At 37.1% G+C, this 18378-nt stretch overlaps 1 long non-coding RNA gene across 7 annotated transcripts in view; it reads right to left on the bottom strand.

Annotated features, from left to right (window-relative positions):
* LOC116073516 overlaps positions 1-18378 on the bottom strand; it is a 61029-nt gene that overhangs the window by 11639 nt on the left and 31012 nt on the right. For all 7 annotated transcript variants that reach the window (XR_004111844.1, XR_004111841.1, XR_004111838.1 and 4 more), the window contains one exon: positions 16915-16985. This is a non-coding gene — a long non-coding RNA (uncharacterized LOC116073516). The remainder of the gene's footprint in view (positions 1-16914; positions 16986-18378) is intronic.

Raw genomic sequence — 18378 nt, 5'->3', positions numbered from 1 at the left:
TTTTTTTTTACTGTGTTTATATTGAACATCTATGCTAAAATTTTATGATTAATTTTGTATAATGGCATTTCAATTCTTGTTTATACAGTGTGAATTTAGTAGCCATTTGCATGTTTATCACCCATGAAGCTTATTTCATACTACATATAGTATACAAATAAGTATTAAAACGGCCTGGAAAATGGTTCTGTCTATAGGAAGCTTGCTGCATAAACATGAGTTGAATCCCTCTTAAACTTATTAAAAAGCCAGGCCAGCAGTAACACACCTCTAATCCTGGGAATGGGAAAGTAAAGACAGGAAGATCTCTGGGAATTGCTGGCCAACTAGTCTAACCAAATCAGTGAGCCTCAGGTTTAGGGAGAGACCCCATTTCAAAAAAATACAGGAACCTAGTGTGGCTGTTTTCTGAGAGGCTCTGCCAAGCAGCTGATTGAGACAGATGCAAATACTTACAGTCAACCATTGGACTGAGAGGGACTGCTATATAAGAGCTAGGTAAAAGATTGAAGGAGCTGAAGGGGCTGGTAACCCCATAGGCAGATCAAGAGTGTCAACTAACCACCACCAACTAAAGAGCATACAGGGGCTAGTCCTGGTCTGCTGGCACATATGTAGCAGAGCACTGCCTTGTCTGTTCTCAGTGGAAGAGGATGCGCCTAATTCTGTAGAGACTTGATGTCCCAGGGAAGAAGGATGCCCTGGGGAGGGTAATATCCTCTCAGAGGTGAAGAGTTTGGAAGATGGAGAGAAGAAGTCTGGGAGGGAGTATGGAGAAGAGGGGCAACATTTGGGAATTAAATAAATAAAATAATTATTAAAATATAAGTTGGAGAGCAATACAAGAAGATATTGAATGCTGACTCTGGCCTCCACATGAGCCCACATGTGTAAGCATGCACACAAATACATGAATACACACAGACAAACAAACATGAAAATAATGGTCTTTCTAAAATAACAGGATTGATAGCAAGAAAAAAAAGGGAAGGAAATTCTACCAGTTAATGTACATTAACATATTCTTTTTATCTTGCTATTAATGTTTAAAGGCATATACCAATCAATTTCTGAGAAAGGCACATATACCTAGAGTTTCAACCTAAAAACTTGTACTGTATTTCAGGTCCAGGTTTTTTACAGGTAGCAATGTCAACTAAAACATAATCCCATGGCTGAAGTGCAGCTCTATGATTTATTGACATTGATTGAAAATTAGTATTGTGCAAGCCACAGCCAAAGTCACCAGAGCCCGGGACAAGTCACTTCATTTTACATGCCTCTGAGCACATCTCTGAACTATTCTATGGAGGGGGAGCTGAACATCCTCTGAGTTTTACCACCTCTGATGGCTAAATAGCCATATGGTATTACTATATTACTATGCAGAGTTTGGGTCTGTTTCTATTGTTAGTGTAAGGTATATCATCTAATTCAAAGGAGATCCAGGATGTGGGGAGGAAGCAGGAAAAAGACAGAGATGGAGAACGAAAGTAAAGCATTTATGGATAATAATATATCAAGTTGCCTGAGAAGCCATGATACCATGGATTTAGAGAACAGGGCTACATAGAGACTTGCCCACAGATACATGACGGAGGAAGAAAAATGTATATGGAGATGACTGCATTTGGCAAGGTTTTATTAGTGATGTACTCTGGGAGGGATCTGACACCTATTGTGTTAGGAATTCTACAAATGGATCTTCTTTTGTGTTTTGCCTGTTACACTTGCTCAAAAATCATTGAACTATATACTCTCTTTGAGGCCAGGCATTAGGACAGTGCCCACTTCTCATAAGAAGCAGCTCTGATGTAGCTGTTGAAACAATTTTCTAAAGCCAATGGCATTAGATTTTACGCTGTCCCTAAGAAATGTTGAATTATCTGTAGGAAGTTGAAAAATGTTGTCTTTGATGATTTCAACTTTTTTCTTGTTGTTCCTTTCTTTGTAACTAAATCAGAATTAGTTTCTGACACTGAATGGTGCAATTTTGGGGATTAGCATACAGCTCTGGCATTTAAACTAATTGTAGTAAAAAATTGGATAGATACTTGAGTAAAGCAAAAGGAAGACTTGCTTTTTTATTTTAACGTTAATGGTCAGTAGACATTAATTATTACTATATATACCTTTTCTAAGTTGAAATGCTTCCTCTTGGGAAAAGAGGGACACTCGTAAAACTGGGGGAATAAAATCAAGTTACAATCCTCAGAAAACTGACAAAGTTACAGGAGTCATAGGGCTTCTGAATTTATATAAACAGTAAACAACTGATAGAGGAGGAGTTGGTCCTGTTGATGGAGCTGCCAGCATGTTGGGCAGGGAGCTCCAGGGATGCACGTTTTGTTAGCCTTGATCCATGCTGAGGGCAAGCTTTTCAGTAATATAGCATTCTTTGAGTCACCCACATTCCTGTACACAACTACTATAAACTTACTTATTCACCAAAGCCAACTTTGAGAGAATTGGTTCCCTACTTTTTTGTCACTTTCTTAACTGGAGTGAATAGATGTATGTCCACATCTCTGTAGGAAATGTCATAGAGAAGATACTCATGAATCTCATAAGGCAATAATCTGTGTGGCTGCAGGGTTCTGAAGTATTAGGTAGGAGCAAAGAAGTAAAACAGGTGAATTCACTTAGAATCAGAACTTTGCTTGGGAGGTATTACAAAAGGAAAATTGGAAGAATTCATTTTGATAGAAATGCTAATTAAATGAAGAGAAAGAAAGCAAATGGTAGAAGATCACAGGAAAACCCAGAGGGAATGGTAGGTCTCAGGACCAACCACTCCATTCCAAACAACTCAATAATGACAATTATTGCAACATCCAAATAACAAATTACAGTCCATATGGATTTCTGAAGATTAGAAGTATGGAACTTATAGCTTGCTTCTGGAAATAACATTCTTTCCTTGGTTTCTGTGGGCTTCAATTCTCACCTACCCTGACCATGTCTCAAAGATGGCACAATTGATCTAATACCAGTGTTGTGTGATATTTCTTGGGAGATACAGATAAAAGTCTGCTCACCCCAGTTAGGGCACTGATGCTACAGCAAGAAACAATTCTCAAGTCTAGCTTAGTGAATCAGTGTGATTATTGGGTTCATGTGCAAGAGTGTTCGGGAGGGCTAACTTACAGGATCACAAACAACTCAAAGGTGGCAACATCACTGAAAATCCCAGCCCAGTCTGGGTGATGACTCATGGAAGCTGTGTGTTCCTGGCAGGAGTTTCAGCTCCTTTGCAGCACATCTTCAAGTACAACTTGGACTTTAGTATATAATAAAGAAGGAGCCCAGCATTTAAATGTTGAGATTTTGCAGGTGCTTTCCTTGTATCTCTTTTGCAGTTCATGTCTTGACACTTGGGGATTCCATTAGATAATACAGAATCTGCGACTTGGCTTTTTAACTAGAAGATCTATATTCTCAACTGCTGGTTCTTAACCACTAACTGGAGAATCAGTAATACTTCAACATCATTGGGCAAATCCCTTTTCCCATCAAACATGCTCTTTTCCTAGTCTTCACCTTCACTGAACCAATTCAGTGGTTTCATCATCTGTATGGTTGTGTAGGATAGAGATGTATGTTGCTGCAGTATTGTATGCTTTGTATATGAAACATTGCAAAGTCCAGCTGATTTTTGTCTCTTATGTACTTAATAATCTGTTGCCTTCTTCCCTTTAGTGTTTTAGCTCCCTGATTCCCTGTGTGATTCCTAGGTCTATAGTATATCATGATCTAGATTTCATACTGTGATCCCAGCATATATATATATATAGTTTTATTTTTGATTTGTTTTTAAAGACAGGGGTTTTCTGTGTAGCCTTGGCTGTTCTGGAACTCACTCTGTAGACCAGGCTGGCCTCAATCTCACAGAGATCTGTCTTTCTTTGCCTCCAGAGTGTTGGACTTAAAGGCATAAGCTACCACTACCAGCCCAAGTACATTTTTAAAAATATCTTAGGATATTTTTGTGGACTTTTCATATGAGGGAGGGATCTTTCATATGACTTACACAGTGTACTTTTCCTGACATATAGAACATTAGTAACTCATGAAATTATTTAGTTGGATAATGAAAATTGCCTCAGATATTTCTATTCCATGTGTGCTTGATGAGTTTCTCTCAGAATTTTTGTACTTCAGCCACAGGGCCTACTTTTCTTTTCTGGTCCCAGGGCCTCTGTTCACTGTCTGAGTTGGAGCAAAGCATGGCATGATTTATCTACTTCCGTTGATTTTATAAAAATCTCTTATCTCCATCACACTAGAAACAGCTTTTATCAGGCTAGAGAAAATCAGACCTTTCTGCAACCCATGCTCCCAAGAGCATGCTCAACTCTTATAGAACTAAGCACAGGTTTGTTTCCATGTTTGATATTTTCTGATGTATGCTGATTTTTTACCTTTAGTTGAGATTTATTGTTTTACTCAATACTATTATATTGTGTATATTATATTCTAGGAATTACATATTCAGCAATGATCAAGAGAGTTGGCCACTTTCTCTTATAGGCCTCACAGACTACTTAAAATATTTGGACATAATAATATAAGAAATGAGTGAGGATTGTAGTTTTAGCATGAGCTGCTTAGCAAAATCAGTAAACCAGAGCAACATGGAAACAAATACAGCACTGTCTTTGGTGTAATGAGCAATAAGAAATTTACCACTTTGAAGGGAATATTTGGGATGAGTGAAAGCCATCCATATGTCTATCATCCATCCATCCATCCACTCATCCATCCACCCATCCATCCATCCATCCACTCATCCATCCATCCATCCACCCATCCACTCATCCATCCATCCATCCACCCATCCACCCATCCACGTGTCTATCATCTATCCACCCATTCATCCACCCATCCATCCATCCATCCATGAAAACAGCTTCCAAATATGTGTGTTTCCCTACATATGCAGATACCTTGCACACAATTTGAAATAAATCATAAATCATACTGCTAAAGGAATGAAAAGTCTGATAGATGAGTGTGGGTTCAGTGGATGGAACAATAAACACTTCTAAATGTAAAAATGAAAATTATTTTATGGCTATAGATTTGAAAACGTCTAGAAGAGGGACTTTGTACACACTCAGATAAGAAGTGGATAAGAAAGTTTTTCATTTTCTCAAAGACATTTCTAGAACTAAAAAAAAACAAAACTACAATACAAATGGAGTGTACTTTTTTCTTTTTAATTTTTACAACATAGAGATTTGATATGGGGTTGTGTTTTTCTTTGTAAAATAATTTTGTGCTCTATATTTGGTTTAGAAATACAGTTATGTAATAACATGGCTAGTAGATCAGAAATTAACATTTTTTAGCACATTCTCTGACAAGATAGTGCTTTCATGTGAAGCAATATAATCTTTTAAGATAGTCTTTCTTGGAGAGAAATGATAAAAGGAACAGATGGTACTCTTCTAAGATGGACCCTAAAGCCCTCTTCAGATTTCAAAAGAGAAGTTTCAGAAACAATAACTTGAACAACTTTCCAAGCCTGTACATCTCGGTTATCTGTTTATCCTTCCTACGCAAAAGATAAAACACAAGAAAAATCACACACTAGCCACACTGGCCCTCCAATTTTGTTTCTTATTCAAATATACTTATGTTTCTCAACCTTTTTATTTACTATGTGTACATGTGTGCTGCTCTTGTTTTGTTTTGCTATATTGCTAGTGAAAAATTTTGTGAAAATGAATCTGTCTACGGCCTAGTTTTGATAGGCTTGAAAAAGTTCGTGGGTTAATTACAATTAATCATGTCTTCAATTCAAGACTGATTGTTGGTCTCTACATTTGCTGTCAGCTCTTGCAAAGAGGATGCAGATCCACTGGTTAGGAGGAAGCCTTGCTTTCTTTGTTAGGCACAGTAGCCAGTGATATCTTCACACAGGCCAATAACATCTGTCAGCTTGTATGTCATGAAAATTTTATGTGGATTACATATTGAGCTTACATATAAAAGGAAAATGGATGCTCACTTCTATATTTTTCTCAGAAGCCATCCTACTTCCCAATGTTCTGCCTCCCCTTATACTGAGGTTCATATGTAAGGACCAATGGAATAAAGCTGTCAGCAAGAAAATGAGACCATGATATTTTTTTTTTTAATGAAAGAAATTCTTTGTTGTCTTTCATAGCCAATTTCAAGGTTGGTGGGAGTTGGTAAAATTGTCTTTGATTATATTGTCATTGTTTCTCAGATTTTGATTTTTTTTTTTTTAAGGAAAAGGCAATATATGTTTTTTTTTTTCAAGAGTTCTGAGATGCACTGTAAGACAGTATGAACACTGGGAAGAGAATGAAAGTGGACAGAGGCTCCTGGGTGATGTTAGTGTGAAAGATGTTATTTGGGTTATGCTTATAAATGCACCTGGTAAACACAGTGACAGGAGTTGACTGTCACAGGATCCAATATGTAAATCCCAAGACCATTATCTTTGCATAGACAAGGACCTTGGATCAAGGAAATATTACATAACCTGTTTGAATCCATGTAAGTAGCTAGGAGTAGGAAAACATTCTTTGAAGGTTATTGGTTTTATATTATCTCTCAATATGAAAATGATAATGCAAATTGATTTCATGAAATTATATATATCTTCCCTAAATATTTGTGCTCATTACTCAAATGCCATGATCCCAACTGGTCATTTAGATAGAGGCACTTACATAGTAATTTAAGACTAAAGATTCATGTCATTCTATACCCCACTAGCTGTACTTTAAAAACACTGAGACTAGAGTAGCGTGTAATAAAGTGATTTGTGGAGAGTTGAAGCTTTAGTCTAATTAATGCATAGAATGATCTGTTTAGTTTAATTTAAATTATTTTTTTAATTGGAGACATTGCCTAGAGTATCTCAATTCTGAGATCCCACGGTTTAGTCTTGTGAATACTAAGACTAGAATTAAAGTTTAAATAGATACATATTGATGCCTGTAAACTCAGATAAGCTTCTGAATAAAATCTCAGAAAACATCTCTGCAGTCTACATAGAAAGAATTTGTTGCTGGCTCATATGATTTTCCAGGGGATAAGGGTATGCTACATATTTTTTCTTCATGCTCAGACTCCCTATTAGGGGCCCCCTTCCAATTGTCTGTTCTGGCATGCATTCTCAATAAAATTTGGCTGCCCTGCTTGCTTGGCCACAGAATTTACAATGAACTCACAAGAATTCAGCTTCTGAACACACTGAGTCATCTATGGAGTGGGAAGCCAATCAAAAAACTTGGTCTGGATTTAGAAAATTGGAAGTGGGGAAAGAATGAAGGCCTTTCCTCTGAGCTCCCAAAACCCAGGGGCGGCTATTGAGCTAATTCCACCAAGATAATCAGTCTGAAAGATAAAATTTATCTCATACAAAATAATCAGAGATAAGAGATGGGGGAGAATCCATAGGATATGCTGACTGAGTCAGAGTCCCAGGTCCAACTCCACCTCTGCAAACTTCCAGAGGTTCATCCAGACATTTAGTTACATGACTGTCTTTCCTTATTTCTTCTGATTTAACTCAAGGTAGATTTCTGTAAAGGTTAGGGAATCAATTGCAGACAAAACATACTAACTCTTCAGTGAAAAATGAAAAGCAGTTTTTAGAAAAGATATTAAAAACTTTTCTGCCATTACATGCTGGACAGAGATGCATGCTTAGAAACTGCATATTCAGTGTTCGATTCCCAAATGACAGCATGCCAATCAATGGTCTGCAGAATAAAATAGGGCTACCATTTCTGGGTCTGTATATACTCTGGTCTTCCAGTTGATAGTGCCTCAGTTCTGATATTCCTTAGCCTGGAATACCTCTATCACAGTGTGTGTATTCTTTTACATTTTCCAAATCAGAGCTTGGTGGATGTTTCTCTGATGATAGAAATTACGTACCTTCATCCTAATGGGAAAGGAAACAGAGAAAACTAATGTAGGATTCTAATGTTGAGGCTTAGGGGAAAAATTAAATGGCAGGAAACATATCCAGTTCTTGGAAATTGTACAAATATTGGTTATAACTTAAGTTATCTACAATCTTTGTTAATACAACTGAGTTGTTTCTCTCTAAAGATCTTTTGAAATTCTGATCACTGAAGCCTGGAAAAGGATAGCTTTTGATGATGTGGTCTTTGCAAATGGAGCTAAGTTATGAGGAGCATTTACTAGGTTAACATCTAACATCAGTGGTCCCTTTATAAGAAGAGGAAAGTTTGGACAAAGAGACAAACACATAGACATCACTCTTGGGAAGTTGGAGGCAGAGGTAGCATGTTGCATCTTTGAGAAAGGAACACCAAAGGCAGAATCCATTTCAAAAGGCAAGAAGGGTCCTCCTTCTTCTAGAATATTAAGCACCAGTGTGACTGCTAATGGGTTGGAAATTAGGCTGGGTACTTACAGGTTCTTAGCCTCTAATTCAAGCAATTTAATATACCCCCCCCCACATACTACTAAGTAGCCAGGAAAATTTACTTAAAGCAAATCTATCAAGTCAGCCAGATTCCACTGTATGGGGAGTAACTCCAGGAATGAAAATTCTCAAAGGCCTCAATTATTGTTTGAAGATTCCTTGTATAGGGTTCAAGAGAAGGGGGGTTTGGTTACTAGGGGCATAGACCTTGTTTTTCATCTTCAGATTAAGTAATTTCTTGACTGTGCCTATTTCTTACTATAATACATTTGATTTTACTCAAGCTCATACCCAAATTTGCAAAAGTATAAGATGTTAATTAGGGGATTGTAGCAGTAAATTTTTAACCCAATTTACCAAATCAATTCACTACTCAATTAATTGGTATACAAGCTACTTGCCTAGAATGGGCAGATCTACCACTACACTATTCGATTCCCATCTATTAGATCACATATGACTTGTGATTTCTCCAAACCACGTGCTTCAGTTTCATCTTCCTTTCACCTTGTCCTCCTCCATTGTCCTCTTCTCCAGTCTCCTCCCCATGTCTCCTCTCTCCCCTTTTCCCCAAAACTTTTCAGCTCCACCTTCCCTCCTGCTGCCCAATCATTGGCCTTAACCTTTATTTGAAAAGTTAAGGTGGGGAGAAGGTTCACAAGGCCCCTGTCTATGTGATTTGTTCCTCCTCTGCAGTGCTTTCCAGGAGAGGAGAATTAGCATCAAAATACAAGACCAGCTCTATCTACAACAGGGGATTTCCCCTCAAAGTTCATCTGGGGATTCAGCTCAGTATTATTTCATGTGGACTCCAAAGAAATCTAGATTGGATCAGCATATTGCCTGTAGTTCCAGGACTGAATTATAAGAAGTGTTTGAATAGAAATGGGGTTTTGAGAAAATGTTGCTGGGGGAGTAACCTTATTCAGTATGCATACTTTTGAAAGCAGTATGTATAGCCTGATATGGCTAGGGGGTTCTAGGATTGACAATATATTAGTAGATGCATTATTCTGCGAGGGTTATGTATATTGTCCAAGCCAAGTGGAGTCCCATATTGCTGAAATGTTCCCTATGCTTGTCTCCTTCATGAGTCCTCCTACATGATTTTAATCTCCCTGCACCCAGGAGTATAAAACGATATGCTTCTCTTGTCATAGCCTTCAAAGTCTGTGACTGTGACTTCCTCTAGGAATTAACATTTAAACAGAACCCATGAAGAGGAATCACTGGAAGCAGACTCTGAGGCAGTGTAGTAGTAGAGTATTTACTGTGGAGAGCTGTCAAGACCCATATCTGTGGAAGGATGGAAGAGAAATGGGATTTAGCGTAGTGAGAAGTCAGGCTATAATACAGGCTCAGCTGAGCTAGCAGACCCAAGAGTTCCATCAATCTTCATTCCAATCAGCCATTGGTTGCTGGCTGCAGTAGAAAGGATATGATTTTGGACAAGCTTTATCCCCTGCAGCTACGGTACTTCCAGAATAGGGTTACAATTTACATTGTCTATGAACAGTATTTCAAGCTGTTAGGACATCAACTTCTTCCTTGAGGGGGGCACTTGAGTGACATCTCTGTGTCACCACATAAGTCTTGAAGTAGGTTAAAATAACATAAAAGTGAAGACAGAGGGCCAAGTAAGAAAGAACTGAAATATCATATGATCAAAACGTTCTCACAAGGGGCTGGGGAGATGGCTCAGTGTTTAAGAGCACTCACTGCTCTTGCAGAACACCAAGATACCCACGTAGCCACTCGCATCCACCTGTAGCTTTGATTCTGGGGTGTCTGCCATCCTCTTCTGAACTCTGTAGGCACTGCATCTCTGCAGTGACTGTACATGCATGGTGTATAATACCTAACATGTAGGCAAGGCACTAGAACAGAATCTGTAGGGCAGATGGTTCTCTTTAGGAAGGGAGGGGATAAAGACAAGCAGGGGTACAGAAGTTTGGATGTTCAAAGACAGGGGAGAACTGTAAACAGAAGAGCTGCCACAAGAAGGCTGAGTCTGAGTCAATGGTAGTCTTTGTATTTGGTATGGTTTGATTGTGAAGTGTCCAATTATCCCCAGCTGGTGGCGCTGTTTTAGGAGGTTATAGAAACCAGGTGACTGGGACATGTCTTTGAAAGTTAGAGTTGTTGGGTTCTGCTTTCCTCTCTGCTTCATTTCTACTGTGAGGTAAACAGCCTTCTTCCTGAAATATCCTCACTGCTAGGATGCTTTGCTCAAGTAAATAAGACAAAGTAACAACGGAATGACCTGCTGAGGCCATGAGAAAGATATAGCACTCCTCCAGTTAATTTACATCCCACATTTTATAGCTTCGATAAGAAAACTGACTCACAATGAAGTGTTTATGTTAGGAGTATTAATTTATAACCTAGGATGTGCGTTTTTGATAAAGGAAATTCTACTTTCCCTTTATTCTTTTCTTTCCTAACCCTAAAGACATGTGTTATCCTCGATGAGAAATTTGGAATATCCTGAGAAATTTGGATAACTCAGATAAATGAAGTCTCACCAAATCTTTACACTAACACAATTTAGAAAATGACCTTTTCTAAAAATAATAGAAGTAGATAGTGGAAGGTGAGCAAGTATTTTTAAGTTTTCTACCATCAGAGGATTGACCTAATTAGGGTGTAAAGAAGCCAAGTAGATAAAAAAAGACTAACAGGTCACTCTGTTCTTTTAGTGCATACCTTAAAAGTTAATAAACATGGAGCAGAACATTAACGCCTTACCTTTTTTTTCTAAAGGATTTTACAGTGAGATTATAAACATGGCCTCTGCTGGAAGATAAAGGGCTCATTAAAGGAATAATATGTGTTCTTTACTCAGAAGACCATGCCAAGCTGTCTTGGGTTGTGACATTAGAAGGGATAATGAGAATCCGGCACACAGGCCAAATGTTCAGGCCTTTGTCTTTTTAAATAAGAATACTATTATGCATCAGAGATACTTGTGCATATCTACCATGCTCCTTCTGAACTAATAAGAAGCTAAAGGACAGAGACTCTTTTATATACTATACTCATTTTCCCTCGTTTACAGTAGTCATTTTAAGTAATACTGAACCAGTGTAAGAGAAGATACAGTCCCTTGTAGCTGCTGACTAAGGACTGAGGCAGCATGACAGTGAGCTAACTTAATCACCTGTGCTTGATTCATCCCTGGATGCACTTACAGTGTGACAGGAAGGATGCCGCATTCCGAATATAGTTGTAACCATGAATAATGAAGTCCAAGGTATCACGTTTATTTTGCTGTAATAGTATGTATTTTATTCAAGGCAGTGTATAAAATGAGGCATCTACTTTAGTTCATAAGCTCAAGTCATGGTAAGCAGGACCAAATACAAGAGTTTGCATAGGATGTTATTATCTAAACTATTACCACATGAATTTTTCATAGTTGAGAAAAAATGAATGACACTTTAATTTGAGAAAATATTGGTTGTCATGACAAATGCTTTGATATTCTCAAATATGAATTTATAAAAATATAATAAAAACACATATGTGTATATATGTATACATATACATATATATATGGTCCGTGTGTGTCAAAAGTTCAACAATAAAACAAGATTTTTTCATTTCTCCCCTGCTGTGTTGTCAGCAGTTCTTACATATTCAAAGGAAAGATGATAGATTCTTAAAGAGAAGGACTGTGATGTGGCTTTCTGTAATCCTGTCACATATATTTAAATGGAATGTAGACAAGGCATGTAATGAGAGGCATCCAGGATGCTGTAGTATATTCTATTCCCTCAGTGATGTGGGTGTCAGGGCATGTAGAGAGCCATATATATTTTTTTTTTAGTCCAAAGAGAATAATTTCATAGAAAGTCCCTGATTCTTGACCCGTGCCCTCTGGACTTGATGAGATTTAGGTGTCGGTTTTAGAGCCACTACCATAAAAGTCTGACATGAAGGACAAACTGCTGCCTGGCTGCATTGCTGAGAAAGCAAGAAAACATGGGCCCTTTAGAAATGAGTGAGTCCACATTCAAGGTTACAGAGGCTGTATGGGAAGCAAGCTTTGGGGAAGGTGCCGGAGAAACATTGTACAGGGATGGACTAAGATGGCTTTCTGTGGGGCTAATGAAGAAGACAACCCAACAGAATAAATCTGTAGGAGTTATCAGAAAACAAAGGAGTGGTCTAAAGACAGCACTGTCTGCTTCAAAGGGTTCCAAGAACATTTTCATTGATGAGGAGTCTCTAAAATGCACTGAATCTGACTTGAATATCTGTTCTAAATAAACATGAGAGAAATCTAATGGCAAAAAGGAAGTTGGGTTCTGATGGCAGCAAACCACAGCAGACCAAGCCAGACTCTCCTCATCCTGTCTTGCCCTCTGACTCAGCCCTGCATGTTCTGAAGGGAATGAAGAGCAGGCAATCATCCACCTAGGGAAGGTTAAAACATGGTGGGCTTGCTCACCATCGCTACTTCTACTTGAAATGTTGTACAATCTCTAAGGCTGGGAATGAAGAAATGATACCACTTGTTGATGACCAAATCATGAAGTCTATTAGAATCCAAACAAAACAAAGGAAAGACATTATAGAACTTAGAAATGTCACTGGGGAAAAAACATCCTGTGATTCTTTGGGATGCTTTTTATATAAACAAGAGAATGTAAAAAAAAAAAATGAACAGGTCTAATCAATGCCCTTTATAAGATTGTAAGAAAATATAGAGAAAGGAATAGAAAGAAATAAGCTGTAAGATACGGAACCATCACTGACTCTTGGCTTTAACTATATGAGCACACGGCTGCTAAAAGAATGTTCAATTCATGTTTTTGCTTGTTTGTTTGTTTGTTTGTTTACTTCTAAGGACTAGGAATATTGCATGCAACAAAAGATCATGAGTTCATTGCACAAGTGATTAAAGTAGCATGGCACACTTAAAAGGTCCAGAAAAAAATGTGTATATAGAGAAATAGACATGTAAGTAACTTTATTGCAATTTTTGGCATAATTGAAAATTTTACATAATTTACACATTTTTCAGTTTAAAATCTGGAAGGCTATACACCAATGGTTGCGATACCTACACTTGGGGAAATTACAAGACAAATGAATAGTGACAGAAAAAAAAAAAAACAAAACCCAGACCTTACCAATTATTGATAACTGTCCCTTTTAAATCTTTGAAAACATAACAATGAATAATGTGATAACCTTCAACTTTTCTTTTTGTTCTGTACTTTACTTCATTTGCCTGTACTTACCATGTGTGACTGATGTTGGTCAATATTTGAAAACTGTCAAGGCAAGCCCCTCAGAATAGATTTTTCACAAGTTGCTTTTGGATCTCACAATACTCACAACTGTTTAGGGCTCTAAACTAAACCTGGGGCTAAGCCCTGTCTGCCTGTTTCAAAGCTCTCTTTGTTGACAGAGAGGTACACTTCAGCAAGATTTCCCAGATCTAACTACACAGAAGGACACACACTTTTTCAGAGTGACCCTGAATTAGAGCAGAGTTCCCTGGTTAAGAGGAGTCAGAACCCCAGAGCCTCCATGAAAAACATCATTTCCCCTAGCAGAGCTCACATTTCATGACTCTGGCACAGTGCCTAGAAAAGGCCTTTCTAGTGGGTTCTCTGATGCCATTGATGTCCTGTAGGATAAATGCTCTGAAGACCTTTGTCGCAGCAGGCTTCCTGGGATGACCCTGTGGACAGGCTGGGCTCCTGCAGAAGCCCTATCATTCTCATCATTGGTGAAGTTGAGCCCAAGCATCCTCCTATCTCTCTTCTGCACTATTTATCTCTCTTGAGCTCTTAGAAAAAGATTAATCTGGTATTGGAAAAAGTAAACCTCATTTTTTTCTTTCTTTCTTTTGTTTTTTTTTTGTTTTGTTTTGTTTTGTTTTTTTGGATGAAAATGAGGTACAATCATTATTGCATAGAGAAAAAAGGGGAGGCTTCTACCCCTTTTATTGCTAAATGAATTAAACCTAAGTCCATAAGGAAAAAGCTTTGTTCTCTTTAATTAGTGTAAGCCTGCCTTGTTACGAAAAGACTTGTTTCATCCCATCATAAGGAGGAAACTGCCTGCTCTTTCAGCTCTCTGCAGCTTCTTCTTTGTCCCTCTTTCTCTCTGCATTATGCATACTGCTCTCTTAGTTTATAATTTCTAGGTCCTTCTATTCTGTTGTCTTTCTTCCTCCTCTTAAATTTGTTCTCTCCTCCTTCTCTGTTGTCTGTGAGTTGTATCCTGGATATTCTGAGTTCCTGGGCTAATATCCACTTATCACTGAGTGCATACAATGTGTGTTCTTTTGTGATTGAGTTACCTCACTCAGGATGATATTTTCTAGTTCCATCCATTTGCCTAAGAATTTCATAAATTCATTGTTTTTAATAGCTGTGTAGTCCATTTTGTAAATGTACCACATTTTCTGTATCCATTCTGCCTCACACCAATCAGAATTGCTAAGATCAAAAAGTCAGGTGACAGCAGATGCTGGCTAGGATGTGGAGAAGGAGGAACACTCTTCCATTGCTGGTGGGATTACAAGCTGGTACAACCACTCTAGAAATCAATTTGGAAGTTCATCAGAAAATTGGGCATAGTACTACCTGAAGACCCAGCAATACCACTCCTGGACATGTATCCAGAAGATGCTCCAACATGTAATAAAGACACATGCTCTACTATGTTCATAGCAGCCTTATTTATAATAGCCAGAAGCTGGAAAGAACCCATATGTCCCTCAACAGAGGAATGGATACAGAATTTTTTTTCTTTCTAAAATTGTCTCTTCAGATATTTCTGAGAGTCTGGCCTCAATATTTGAGTTCTATGGCGTTAACATGTAGCCCTTTCATGGAATGTGTGATTTGGGCTATGTGAGTTTTATTTACTGTATAAATTGCTTCTTAAACATCTCTGTTTTGATTGTTACTTTTTGTGCCAACTTTAAATTTGTAAAAAGGATTTAGGAGATATTTGCTATAGCACTGGCTTATAATAGATTTTTAAAAATGCAATCTTGTTTCATGGTCAAGGTTATGTTAACCTGAAAACAATTAATTGAGGTACTGTCTCCACATTTCTATGCTTGTAGACAAGGTTAGGAACGTTTGGTTTTGTCTATTCTGTAAGAGTTACTGCAGACTTGCCCTGAATCATCCTCAGCTAATTCTCTTTTGAGAAGGAGGACTTTATGTTCCTTTCATTGTAGTTTGCTGTTTTGTTCTTTGCTTTTCTCATATGCCACAATATTTTGTCCTTACAAAAGTGAATTACACTTTAAAATCTTGCAAGTAGCTCCCAACATTTAATGCATAATTAAAACAGATGCACGACTCCCATGGGTCCACAACCAATATTCTTGGCACCCTACGGTTCATCTGCTCTCTGGTTCAGAGTCTCCCTGTCCTAACTACTCCCAACTCTTCCGGGGAAGAAGGAAGAGCCACCAAGCGGCAGTGAAGGTGACTGAAGTGAAATTGGGTTCTCTGCATATCTGTTATGGACAAACCTTAGTTTACAGAGTCAACTTTTTTAGTGTAAGCTTTTGGTGTTTCCAGAGCAGACTGTCTCTTTGAGAGTCTCTGTCAGTGTTCACTTTATTGCCTGTTAGAAGTTTGGATTTAAATAAATCCACAAGAGCTCACATAGAATTCCAGGATATACAGGCTGTTCCACATTCACAATGTGGATAGTGTGTAGTTAACGCTGAAAGGAATGGTCCTTAAAGCCATGCTAGTTCTTCACTTTCTATAACAAGACAGCAGCTAGATAGTCCCCATCGATACATATCTTCTGGATTTCTTGGACAAGTATTTTGTATATTTGTCCCACCAGTATTTCTTTTGTCTCTCAAATAATTAAAGAAATATGAAAATAAACACATTTTGAAAATAAGTATATTTTTTAGCCTCTTTGGCTCAGTGTTATGACATCTGATTATGCCACTGCATGAACAATAATTCCTTACTTATGCAAATACGTTTTTAATTATTCATCTCTTTTATTGTTAATAGACAACTAGAATTGTGAAGTATTTGCTTTTAAAAATACTCTACTATGGATTTTCTTTTAGTACTTAGTATACCTACATGAAAATGGACACACACACACACACACGTTCTCACATACACACACACACATGAATACTGCTGGTTTTCCGTGGACTTCTAAGTGTAACAGAAGTGTGTGAATTCTGGTTGTTTTCATCTTGGCCAATCGTTTTGACTAACAGACTTTAATTTTAGCCATCTTCGTCAATGGTAGCAATTTTTCTTCAAGGTTTTGTTCTGATGTCTCTTATAACTAGTGAACCTGAAAGTATTTGTAATTTATTTATTAGCATTTAATTATTAACTTACTCTTGTCCAACAATTTTACATATTTTTCCATTGGTAGATTTTTTTCTTTGTAAATAATCTCAGAAATAGAAAACAAAATGTACACATTCTTAGTTTGGATTTTTTGTTTATACTTACGTCTATTTCTTTAATTTAGCAGCTTCCATTTTCATCATCGTCTGTAATTATCTTTTTATTCTCTCAATTGCCTAGTGTTAAAAAAATCATAAAGAATGTATTTTTTTAAGAAAATCAATGGCTTTGGGTGACATCATGTATTCTATTTCTTCTTGTGTCTGTTTTTATAATAATTAACAAGATGTTAATTTTTTTAAACTTTTATTGCATTATGATGAGAAAAGTTACATGATTTCAATTTATCTGAATTTGTTAACATTTAAAAACGTATTTTAATTAAATAGAATTGAATCACATTCTTGTTCCCCTTTTGTACCACCGCTCCTCCCATAGACCCCCCTTCAATACCTACAATATCTTTTTTGTCGTATTCCTTAAAATATATAAAATATTATAACAATAAAATTAAGCATTATAAAAGTTGTTTGATATGAAACAACAATCAATTTAACAGTCTTACGTAGATGCTCATCTAAAGCAATAGTGAAAATATATTTTTCTCAATATAAATTTTAAATAACTCCAAATATATTAGCTGTATACTTAAAAATAATACATCACTACTAGTATTTTCTTAAATGAACATGAATATGTAAAGTCTTTTTGTTTGTTTTCTATTTAGTAGAGTTTAAAATCTTGACTCTTACTGTGGTACAAGCCCAAAATAAGAACAATTTTTAGACATTGGGTTTCATTGTAAAAAGGCTGTATTTCAATGACCCTCACATCACCAAAGGATTTTACCTTCATCGTAGCTAAGCTGAGAGTTGATAGTTCTGCTGCACCAAGAAATGAATTGTAGGCTCGATTTTTGGATACAGACTTCCTGCTATGGTCAAAGCTATTTGACTTGAGTGAGTGACTTCATTCTCAGCCCACAGAGAACAGGTTACATTCATTTAAGAAATGGTGTATGTATTAAGATGGTCTATCCATAAAGACATTCACCAATTGTTTCAGTGAACAATGGTTCTGCTTGGAGGGTAGCACAAACATTAGGTGAGGGTAAGAATTCGGCTCATTAGCTGTGATAATTTGGAAAAGTATTCATCTCAGAGAAAGGGTAACTTATAAAGTCCTCTTCTTCAAACTTGACACAAGAGTTACAAATGTCAAGCAAAGCATTCAGTCTCACTTTGTTGTTCTTTTACAAGCCACCTCCCTAGTTAATCATCTATGATTATTATCATTCTTTTGGGTATATAAATACTTTTGAAATATATAAGCTATTCTGAAAACCATAGTATAGTGTAAAAACATGAAATAATACTACTAATAGAGAGGCTGAGATAGGAGAAGCAAGATTTCAAGAGCCTTATGTTGTACACAGCCAGACACTGTCACAAACAAACAAGCTGACAGTGTATATAGACTGTACAATGTTGGATCTATTTCTCATTACCAAATTAGAGAGACCATTGGATGACAATCAACAAATTTCCAATTCCTCATATTATTGGATTT

The sequence above is a fragment of the Mastomys coucha genome, unplaced genomic scaffold (assembly GCF_008632895.1).
Source record: "Mastomys coucha isolate ucsf_1 unplaced genomic scaffold, UCSF_Mcou_1 pScaffold23, whole genome shotgun sequence".
Lineage (NCBI taxonomy): Eukaryota > Metazoa > Chordata > Mammalia > Rodentia > Muridae > Mastomys > Mastomys coucha.
The sequence above is the reverse complement of the archived record's forward strand: the minus strand, read 5'-3'. Positions and strand labels throughout refer to the sequence as shown.